The following is a 12,076-nucleotide window of genomic DNA, read 5'->3' as shown; positions in this document are numbered from 1 at the left end:
TCTTTCGGAACAATAGAAATTCCCCGATATTTCGATAAAATCGATATATCCTTTGAAACGTAATATATATCTCTTTCTTTCAAACAAAGGTCTTAACAGAAATCGCAGTATCAACGTAAGCGCGAAAAGAACAGGCGAGAAACAGTTGACAAAACGTGTCAAATACTCGACATACCCGCAATGACTGTCACCAAACAGCGAGGCTAGATTCCCTTAACAAATTCCTAGAAACTGAGACAAGAGACCAGAGTAAAACTTTATATGGACCTTCAGTCGAAACGTCGTCTCAATTGATCGCGTTTGACACCAGATATATTCTAAATAGACTTATTTTCAAGCCATAGTAGCATAAGTTTATAAGTTATATGTTCCTTCCATAAGTATGACACTTCATATACTTCGTAATGCTACTGAGAGACTTACATCTCGAGATAACTAGTTCTAAGGAGAACGACGGAAGCGAGTAAATTGAAGTCCTAACTACACTCGGTGGATGGTTAATTAATTTTGCAGGACTTCCACATAGGTCCTATTTAGTCTGCATTACTAAGCCCCCTTTGACAGCAGCGCCTCACCAGGCGTCCCTCGCTTTACCCAGAATCTATGACCTACCTCACTCACTCACTTCAAAATTACAAGCTCCAGTTTCTAAGTTACCAGACATTACAAACTTATGAACTTATTAAAGTAGTGTATAAATAAATTTAATTTTGAATTTGAGTCTGTATCTTGATTTAGAAATCGACACCGTTATGACGTTTTTACTCCAGTTGCGTGGTGTTACTATCCCTTTAAATCGACACGGGTTTTCAAATTCAGGCGCGCGGCGTCTGTTTTTCCGAATTTCCGACATTTTACAAATCTTTGCGGAGCTCGAGTATCAAGCGGCAGGTTGTCGACAAAATCGCTCTCACGGCTACTTGGACTGAATACTAAAGAACTTTATTGGTTAGCTACGTTCGCATCTGACCATCCCCCCAAATTTAGGCTTAACAAATAAGAAAAACGTCTAAAAATGTACATAAACAATCTACCTAAAGACGTTCTTCTTCACCTAACTAATCATGTGATATTATGCCTTCAAGCGCGTGAAATTTCAATTTTTCAAAAACAAAGGCTTAAAGAATATTAGGTGATTTTTACGAATTTGTAAAAGGCGCGAAATTTCAAAGGGCGGTGCTCTCAGTAACCATAGCAACGCTTAAATCAGAACTTTTATAGGGGGACCTTTGAGAAAAATGTAATGTCATACAAATTACATTTCGACTCAACATAACCCATAGAATCCACTGCACTTTCGATTTTAAATTGTATTAAAACTGAAATTTAATTATCTATTAATACTTTACTAACCATTCAAATATAAAAGCCACAAATTAGACATAAATAACTAACTGAAACTTGACATTTAAATACGAAATAATTTCAGTCTACTTCAAAACACAGGTGACACATCTCCGAAACACCTACAATATAGTACACTTCTGTTTCTACTAAGTCTTTCTCATACACCCAGGAATGCATACAGTTAATTGGAATAATTACGTACGTGAAAACCATTTTCATTCAACGTATCTACGCGTATTTTATGGGTGGAGCTAGCTAGACTAATCAATATGTATGACCTTGAATTTTACCTGGCGAATAATGATCTATCTCGCTGCACGTTGAACCTTTGCAGACCTCTCCTTGCTACCAACCAATGAAGCAACATTTAGAAAGGCGCCATCAGAGGCGTGACGGATAGTAAGGTCTCAAAGCCGGCCCAAAAAAAAACACCTATTAACACGGGATGTATGGGGACACAATTATTCCTAGTAGGCGTATATGTATTCCCGGTACACACCATATAACATTTGGCAAAATTGCAAATTTCAACAAGCAAGTATGCACGTGTGGAAACGTGTGCTTGAACCGTTTACCGCTACGTTATAGAAGACTTGTATGCAGTAAATATTATTTTCGTGAAATTAATCTACCTAGCTTGATATAATCTAGGTGTGTTAAACGCGGTACGTTGCTTTTAGGTCAAACCCATGCAATTTCAAAATTATGTTAGGATATAATTCGGTCATTTCGTCGCGAACCTTAACGCCGCTGGAACAAGAGTCATACTGTATTTTACAGTCTCAGTTTGGGTAAGCTTAAAGGGTATGAGAAGCTTCGTTTGAAAAACCTCTGATTTATATAGCAAAGGATAGAATTAATTACTGTGAATTCAGAAATATCAAGCTTTTAATTCTCCGATTTCTAGTTATTTGGCAATATGCATTTGAAAATGCTTCATATGAAATTATTTAAAATCCACTTTTTAAAAGTCTTTAAGAAAGGCTACAACGTTTTCTTGTTTTTGACGTCACGCACGCGAGATGGTGCCACTCTCTCCGCTATCAAAGCATAGACAGAGCACGAGACGGGTATAGCTGGCGCTCGCTCTCGCTTGTATAGGTTTGCCCGTGTGATGTCATAAACCAACCGAACAAGCTGACAAGACAAAATAATTTATATATCGAAGCTGAGTTTTCGTGATTTTCCAATGGATTTTAAAAATAGAAACTTTGGTTCAATTATATTAAAAACTTTATATTTTGAAAGTAGAGACTTGAAAGTGTAATATAATACCACTTTCGTGCTAAAATATGATATGAAATTGTAAATTCCCATACCCTTTAATATGCGTAAATATATATTTTGAATTGAGAAATCAAATACAAATAGAAATAAATAATAATCAGAAAGTGAGGTAGTAAGGAGAGCGTTGGTGGCAATGATGTGTTTATTATAAATATTGTATCTGAGACAAAGATAATAATATTTACTGGGAAGTGGTACTCTAAGCAGGGTTGACACCGGTCAGGGAAAATCTAGAAATGTCAGGGAATTTCAAAATGGTCCAAAAATGTCAGGGAAAGTCGGGGAATTTTAAAAATGTCAACAAGGTCGGGGAATTTTAAGAATGTCAACAAGGTCGGGGAATTTTAAGAATGCCAACAAAGTCAGGGAATTTCATGAATTTCAACAAAGTCCGGGAAAAGTCAAGGGAATATTAAGAATATCAACAAAGTCAAGGGAATATTAAGAATATAAACAAAGTCAAGGGAATATTAAGAATATCAACAAAGTCAAGGGAATATTAAGAATATCAACAAAGTCAAGGGAATATTAAGAATATCAACAAAGTCAAGGGAATATTAAGAATATCAACAAAGTCAAGGGAATATTAAGAATATCAACAAAGTCAAGGAAAAGTCAGGGACTTTTAAGAATTTCAACAAAGTCAGATAACGAAATCAAAACTTGACGTCGTAAACCAAACTGGGCACTAAACCCCACCACAATCCTTAATTCATTTTCATTTATTTCTGTTTTTCTTTGGAAAAACAAAAGGTAATTTAGGGCTACGTTACACGTCTTCTTGAGTGTCTTAGCCCTTTGAGAAACACTAATATTCAATAAAAGTAACCAACCCCTCGTTTTTTTGCGAACTCAGTTCCTTCAATTATATTTCAGTCTTGCCTAGACTGGAATTAAAATAATAATAATAATCAAATATTTGATGGGAAAAAACTTTTTTCGAGTTTTGAAGTTTTCTTGTTAAGCCTTTGAATCCTTTCCCATCATAAAATGAAATATAGAAATTTATCAAGTACCCTCTCCAATTTTCATTAATTTCCCAGCAGGCTGCAGGCGCAAGGAATGTCGGGAACACTTAATCCTTTCCTTTGACGCAAATATTGTCAGCAATCCCCCCGGGGGCTTTCTCCCCCCCCCCGTGCCCGGAAATTCGACCCTATAGTTGCAAACTCGCGATCCTAATAGGACCCGGTGATCGGTCATTTTTCCCCTAACCCTATCCTCCATTTCCCGCCAACAACCAGATGCGGACGGCTCCCTAGTCCTACTCTCTAGCAATAGCAGCAAAGGGTTAAAGGTCACTAAAAGGCTAGACTAACATTTATATTCATCTAAGGGAACATTTGTTAATAATCAATCATAAACCGTTGTGATGTAATATCCTTCTTACATGGATACAACATGGTCCAGATCAAAAAATTTACAAATGAAAATGGAGGGAAAAATACACGTATAGCCACGTGCACGTGTTTTGTTAAAGTTAAAGGCCGACTTCCAACGAAAACGGTTCTTGCGAACTGAAAACCGAGCATCAGCATCGAAACTAACAATGAAACGACCGTGCTGATTTTCGAAGCCCCGCTGGGTCAAAAGTTGGAAGGGTTCTCGCTAACTGAAAGCCGTGCAATGTGGTGGCTCTAGCGAACTGAAGATGAACAATAGAAATCATTTTAAATTTATTTCCTCTCGAATTTTTGCTTTCCCCTGAAGGAAATTCTCTATTCAGTTCGTTAGAACCACATTGCACGGCTTTCAGTTAGCTAGAACCCTTCCAACTTCTACCCCAGCGGGGATTCGAAAATCGGCACGGTTATACTCCATTGTTAGTCTCGATGCTCGGTTTTCAGTTCGCTAGAACTCTTTTTCGATGGAAGTCGGCCTTTAAATCCGTGCACGCGCCATCTCAAAAAGGTCGTCTACATTTGAGTTTTTGTTTTATCCGTAACACGCTGTATTTATTCTCGTGATGAATTACGATTTACGAAACAGTTCCCGCCAAAAATCTTATCGAGCGAAATTGGTTTTTGATTGGATTAAATATAGAAGATGGAAGATTAGCGTGACGGTGCTATTGGTCTACTATTGTAGGCGAGTTTGTATCCCTAACTTAAAATTAAGATTTTTTTTCCATAAACAATTCAATTATTACTAACGACTTTAACCAGTAGCTGTTTTTCTTTTCTGAATGACCTAAGATATACTAAAGAAGTTAACACTAATCTTAATTTACTTGCTGTTATTGTAAAACCGTTGCGTTATAATATATTTTTGCAATATGGACAAAGAAATCACTCTCCAAGTTCAGTTTTGCCTCCCCTACAAGAGGTTTAAAAGATGGATTGTGTTAGAAAGCTACCAAAATCCCTGTTGAAAAAGTAAAATAAACGGTTTTGGTAGCTTCTTGGAGGTGTAGTGTTTCCTTTCATAGGGAGGAAGAGAGACGGGATATTTCCTGGCGGCACGGAGAAAAGATTTCCTGTCCTCGTCACTTTCGTTTGTCATTTTAAGACACCATTAAATCCCCTCAGGTTTATTTCCGAAAGCTATACGAGACAATCTTTCGAGGGGTGTTACACTCCACTCGTAAATACAAGATAGTGAATGCCATCAAAACGATGAAAAGCACTTTTACGTCATCAGAGGGGGAGGTCTTAATTGTGGTTATGAGATACAGGTGTTATTCATACCTGGTTTATTAATTTACTAAGATGTACAGTGTTTAGCTAGGAATACATACAGCTACTAGGAACCATTGTAAAGACATATATGACACGTTAATTTCTCTGATTTCGAGTTTTGTGGGTATACCGGGCTTGAGAATTTACTATCCGTCACACCTCATAATTCTGATGGCGTCTTTTTAACTGTGATTTCATTGATTAGTAGCAACGAGAGCTCCTAGGCTCCGCCTAGATACGTTGAGATAAATGCTTTATGCATTCCTGGTTTAGTGGATAGCCCCTCTAAATCAATTCTAACACCCAAAGAAAGACGTTACGGTTCCTGCACCATCAACTCTGCATCCATTTTTCTCAATTCTTTCTATGAAATAAACTGCAAACCACGCCACGAGTGCACCTGATCCAAAACTTAACACGTCTTATGTTTCTTCTTTCCGATTTTTTGCCCCCAAACTCGTCATGTCATCTTCTCCAGTTTTCATAACAGAGACTGCGATTGACAATTGTAAGTGGAGCGTGCGCTACAATCACGTGATCCAGAATCAATGCCTCTTATTCATTTAATGAAACATCAACCTTTGCACTACTTCATAAGATATGTTCCACTACCTATACGATTCGTAATGCTACTGAGAGACTTACAGCTCGAGCTAGTTCGAGAACGACAAGCGGGAATTGAAGTCGATGGTTAATTTTGCAGGACTTCCATCTAGGTCCTATTTATTCTGCATATTAAGCCTTTGACAACCACCTCACGAGAATCTATGATCTACGTCACAAACTCTCAGTAATCTCTTAAATATGATAATTGCAGTGATGCAAATAATGACGTCTCTAAGCCTATTTTTAAAAAACACGGTCAAATTTTACCTTGGTGTTAAATCTAAGCCTATTAATAGCACCTCGAGAAAGGATGAAAGAAATCAAGGAATGCTTTATATTCGAGCCAAATGTCAACTTTATTTTTGGAACGACAGTCTAAGGCCATAAAGGCAGGGGTGGATGGATGTCATTAGGTTATGAATAATTTTAAGTACCTTGTCTTATTTTGCAAATAAGCAAAAGTTTTATAGCTTGGCTTCGTTAAAGTTGATGTTTAATAAGAAATCTTAATTTTAAAAATTTGGTAAACAATGTACTCACTTACCTTGGGGCAATCCGTTCAAAAGTTGGTAAATTTGACTTGAACTTGTTAAGGCGCAACTACACTGGTTGTTGAACTCTGAACTGACACTCGGGACATTATTTTCTCACGTTTTCACGAAGCTTATTAAGCCTAATTTAAACGCACACTTTACGAGAACATTTCACCGGAAAAAAATTGAATAATTAAAACTGCACTTTCCTTTAATTATAATTAGCAATACGCGATTAATTTCGTTAATTACAATTAGCAATACGCGATTAATTTTGTTAATTACAATTAGCAATACGCGATTAATTTTGTTAATTACAGTTATCAATACGCGGTTAATTTTGTTAATTCTGAGCAAAATTTACATCAACCGTTCACAACCAACCGTTCGCGATTGAAATGATTTTTTTCACCTCAAACATAGTTAAAATTCCACGTGACACGTGACTTGATTAACTTTTAAGTAATTTTTTTATCGATAAACAATATTTTTTTTTAAATATTTCGACCTTAAAAGTAAATAATTTAAGCCTAACACAATAATTTCTTCGTATCATTCTCCGTTACCATGGTTACATGGCCTATTATTAGCAGACGACACCAATAAATTGAAATATATTAAAAATATAACCGGAATTTTCAATTTTGTGACGGAATTAGGCCTAGCACGTCATGACGTCATAGAAACTGAAAATGGAAGTATGAACAAACATAACGATAAATCAACACGAAACCCAAATAGGCTTAATGAAACAACCTCTTTTCAAAAATTGATTCTATGGAATTGGTTCAAAGGAATGATAAAAATCGAATACGCTAAGCCTCGGTCCGGGTTTATCTATAACTAAACGCCTACTACTTGTTTACTAGCGGGAAATATTTCGAAAAAATATGACTTTTGCAATTGATTTTGGCGCCGTCGGTATTGACTTTAAATTTAGATTTAGGTTTGGTGTACAATTTTTCAAATATAAAATATGTTTCGAACAAATAATAAATAGCCTATATGAAAAAATACTTTTGCGTGAAAGAAATTTGACATGAAACAAATTAAACTTAGGATATTTATTAAGTTAAAAGTACATATTTAATTAAAAATTCAAATAGAACCGTAATTAGACATATTAAATTATGAATACTGTCAAAATTAGTATTTAAATTACAAGAAAATTCCGTTTTAAATTTTGATTTGATAATTAGAGATTGGAGTATGTTTTTAAATGCAACAAATATTTTCAAAATAAGTCCAGGAATGCGAAAAGAAAACCTAGAAATTTAAAATAAACAATTAAGTATTTGAATTCTTAAGCCTATTTCCTGTAAATAGAGTACTTTTCTACTGAGTGGACAAGGCTTAGAACCAATTAGTTTAATTGCGCGTTCTTGCGTCAAAACGCTGTATTGTTTTCTTTTTTAAAGAGCAACTAATTGAAATGGGAGGGGGGTTTTTAAGATGGAGAGTGGAAGGAACGTCGACGTCTGGACATGACATTCTTTTCATAATCAACAAGATAAAGGCGATCGTTAGGCGGAAACCTAGTACCATATTTCCCCCTTAAACTTCCCCGAAATCTCACGTTGAGTCACGTCAATTTATACTACGAATTTATTGATCATTCCTGGTGACATAAAGCTTAGTGAGCAACCGCTTGGTAACAAAACATAACATTGAGTCATTTCAAAATATTTGAACCTACTCATTTTCAGAAATAGCAACGCAGTCAAACGATGAATAAATTAATTGCCTTGACCCTTGACCCCCTCAAAATGGAGATAGAGTGTCTGCTTAGACATTGTAAATAAAATTATTGGCTTACAAAGCCACCAAGTGAAGTCTGCTTAGATAACGCTCTTGTACATCTACCTCAATACAAGCAAAGGCTTATAAATTAGGCTTAAAATGCTACCAAGTGTCGTCTGCTATAGATATCACTCTTTTAATATCACCTAATTTAAACCAAGTCTTATAAATTAGGCTTATACTGCCACTGTCATCTCCTTAGATATCAATCATCCGGTTGATACCTGCCAAGGCTTAGGAGTACTTCAAATTAGGCTTAGTTACTAGTTAGTCACTAATAGCGAGAAGAGTTTCGTTATGAACAATAACTATTAAGAGCCAACTATTTGCTACTTTCCAAGTACCGAACCTTTGAGCAGACGAATGGGGTCAGTTATCAAGGCTTGAAATCGGATTACCTTTTTCGCTTTGACAAAGTTAATTATATTTCTGGGAAAGTTCAACTAGATGAATTCGATAGGATATCAGGATTGGAAATGACACTACTTTTAATCCCCTGTTACGAGAGCGAAAAGTCACCCCAATTAATTAGCGAAATCCTATTAAATGTCACCAGGAATGCATACAGCTATTAGGAATCATTGTGTACCCATATCTGTATACCTCATTATATCTATGAATTCGGGTTTCGTGGGCCGGGCTTTGAGAACTTAATATCCGTCACGTCAAGGGCATAATTCTGATAGCGTCTTTAATCTAACTGTTGTTTCATTGGTTGATAGCAACGCGGGTTCCTAGGCGAGAGCGCAAGGTGCAATGCGCAGCGAGATAAATTATTCATTTTAGAGGTAAAATTCATCATACATAATGATTAGTCTATGGCTCCTCCCACAAAGCCTCCCTAGATACTTTGAGAGAAAATGATTTTCACGTACACTATGATTCCAATTAACTGTATATATTCCTAATGTCACCTAACACTAACGAAGAAGGAGGGGTTTTGGGAAGACCGAAGGTTAACAACGTTCTTTTCGCTGTATAAAGTGGCCTTGTTGTCCTTACCTCCCACATTTGGAGCGCGCATAGCTAGGATAGTTTTGGGAATGTCCCAGGAATGCAATGCAGCAAGGACTTTTTTACTTTTTGCCCAGCAACTTGGCAATAATGGTATTCGTTGTCATGGGTTACACCATGCAGGCCTAACTAACACTTTCAAATTATAGTATATACCTCACGTACTAGGGCTAACTCTCTGTTAATAGATTTTCCAAATTGGACTAGTTCTTAAACGATTGCAATTTCGACCATAAGTAACTTCTTGGCAATAAGTATGATGCATAGTTTCTCCAAAATGATCTTTAGGCTTAATACTCGTAAATTACTGTAACTTTTAAAATAAAACAATTTTAAAACAATGGTTTTGTAACCATTCCATCCTCCCTTTAAGTCAAAAGCATGACAAAGTATGAATAGCTAGTCAAAAATTTCAAATTGGTGTCAATCAAAAATCTAACAAATGTCGTAACTTCATACTACTTGGAGAAGGGAAGTTTGATACTGGAGTGGTATAGTTGGGAAGTCATCCGTGACTGTTTAAAAATCTTCGCACGTTTTTTGAGTTTGGGCATCATGGAGTGCACCCAGCACTACTAGCTTAGTCAAGTATAAATAGTAGTACTTGTTGCTGTAACCAGGTAGCACCTAAAACCGAGGAACTATGGGTAAATTTTACCATGGTCATGCGTATGAAGGACCCTCTGGTCTCAGAGCTATAAAATTTGATTACTACTCCGGTATAAAGGTGCCTCCTCCAAGTTTCAAAAGGCGGGCGATTCCATACAAAGATTGAACCATTGACTCCGTCTAGAGTCGCCCCCAAGCGTTTGAAAATTGCATCAGAGAAAAATTCTCTACCCACTCTCTCTCTCTCTGGGATGAGATATCGTGAAGGGAATCCCAATCCCTTGGTTCCATTCTGTCCCGTGTTTTAAGAGAGAACCAGCTCGGGTTGACGAAGCAAGAGAGAATTCCTCTCTCATTTCTATTGTGAAAGAGTAACGTGTCACACGTGCTATTGTTTTGGGAACTTTCATTAACTTTCCAAAGGATTTGTTATCGTTCTCGTGTTTACGGATTTTTCTTTGAAATTCTTTGAAATAAATATGAATTAACTGATCAGGGTGAGTTTCTATCTTCAATTATGTTTGGTTTTTCCATTTTTATCTTTTGAAAGATGATTTCAAGTTTGAGGTTAAACTTGATTTACTCGAATTCTTTCGTAACTTTTGAATATTAGTTAAGTTCAAATTAAACTTGATTACTATGTTATTGGGGAGTGAAACTGACCTTCCTCTTGTACAATATTTACGTGTGGTTGTCAGGGGTCAGGGAAAATCTGGAAAAGAAAAAACAGGAATTTTAAAATTGGCCAAAAAGGTCAGGGGATTTTAGGAATTTTAACCAAAGTTAAGGAACATGATTTTAGTGGGGTAAAATTTATTGACTGAATTTACCAATATTAATTGCTATCTTGAACCTAATTTACAGTGTTTATATCGTGTCCAGTGACCCGCCCCTTGCTTTGAAAGTGTCAAAAACTAAATTGAAATTTGAGAAAGGCCATAACATTTAGCTGACCAAATTGAAGTACAATTCTTAAATTAAATACCAAAGTCGAGATAAACTTTTGTTTTCGATGAAACAGTTCAGTTCAGTTTCGGTGATTAGAGTTTTATGTTATATTACAACTTGTACCAATTTTTTTTCTGTGCATTCTTGAAATCAATATTAAACATTCTTTAACTTAAAATTAACTTCGGAAGTCTTTCAAATTTCAATCGAATTATCAATAAAAAAAAAAAAAAGAAATTTCATTTCATAAAACATCAAAGAATTGTCGATTAAATTTTTCTAGACTTCAAAGAATGTAATGTAATGTTATGTAATAGAGAAGATTTTAATTACATAATGCACTACTTTCTATAGGATATTAAACACGTATACATACGCCTTATTTCCCCAATGCTCTTGAACTTGAGTATTACAAAACCTTAAAAATCTTTCTTTTTCATCTTTAATTTAAAAATACCCGTTTCAGTAAAATTAATTTTAACAAAAAGAACCTTCCAAATGTGTGTCCAGCTAGAGTCTGTTTGAGGGAGCATAAATAACATAACTCAAATAAGTTTAACACTTCCCATTGCAATAATGCTAAATTTAATTAAGATGGTGGAATTTTTGCAATCATAAAAACGGGTTGATTGGTAAGACAACATGGGGACAACTATAATTTAACAATTAATATAATTACTAATTGGAGGGTGTTTATACCTATTGGCTCTCCATTGGTTGATTGATTTACTTAAACCCTTAAACTAGTTTTGATTGGCAACAAATTTATTTATTTAACAAGTTAGCTTAATTGGTTTGAGGATATCATTTTTCTCGAAAATTAACACGCTTTAATTGAGGTTGAATACACATACTTATTATTTCTATGTTACTTATGAAATAGGCAATAAGAAAAGTAGATAAAAACCGGTTTTTTTCACTTAAAAAAAAATTTAAAATTACTAGCTTGTTCGTAACAGGATTTGTATAAGTCCTTGATCTGAGGCCATCACATCTGCAAAAGTACTTGTCGATATATTCCGTTTATTTATTCTTATACAGAATATTCTGCGAATACAGGGTGTTTCTGATAAGTCTGAATTCATAAATTAAGGGGGATGTTCTTTGGGAAATCATTTTTGAGTTGAAAATGTATGTAACTTCTATCTCCATTTTGTTTACCACAAGGGACACTGTTTTCAAGTTAAGATTGTGCATAATATTTTACGGATGCCCCTTTAAATTTAATTTCGAAACTGATTTAGACAATGATTT

The 12,076-nt window shown here is 35.4% G+C and overlaps 1 protein-coding gene across 1 annotated transcript in view; it reads left to right on the top strand.

The window, feature by feature from the left end:
- The first annotated feature begins 10,218 nt into the window (after positions 1 to 10,218).
- The window catches only part of LOC149718265 (adenylate cyclase type 8-like), a 50,288-nt gene continuing 48,430 nt past the window's right edge, over positions 10,219 to 12,076 (top strand). Inside the window, exon 1 of the mRNA XM_089838990.1 lies at positions 10,219 to 10,371. The gene's annotated coding sequence lies outside the window, so the exon portion shown is untranslated. The remainder of the gene's footprint in view (positions 10,372 to 12,076) is intronic.

Source organism: Phalangium opilio, unplaced genomic scaffold, assembly GCF_054372755.1.
Source record: "Phalangium opilio isolate 3A_F unplaced genomic scaffold, DU_Popi_V2 ptg000002l_1, whole genome shotgun sequence".
NCBI lineage: Eukaryota > Metazoa > Arthropoda > Arachnida > Opiliones > Phalangiidae > Phalangium > Phalangium opilio.
This window is presented reverse-complemented; position numbering and strand designations above follow the sequence as displayed.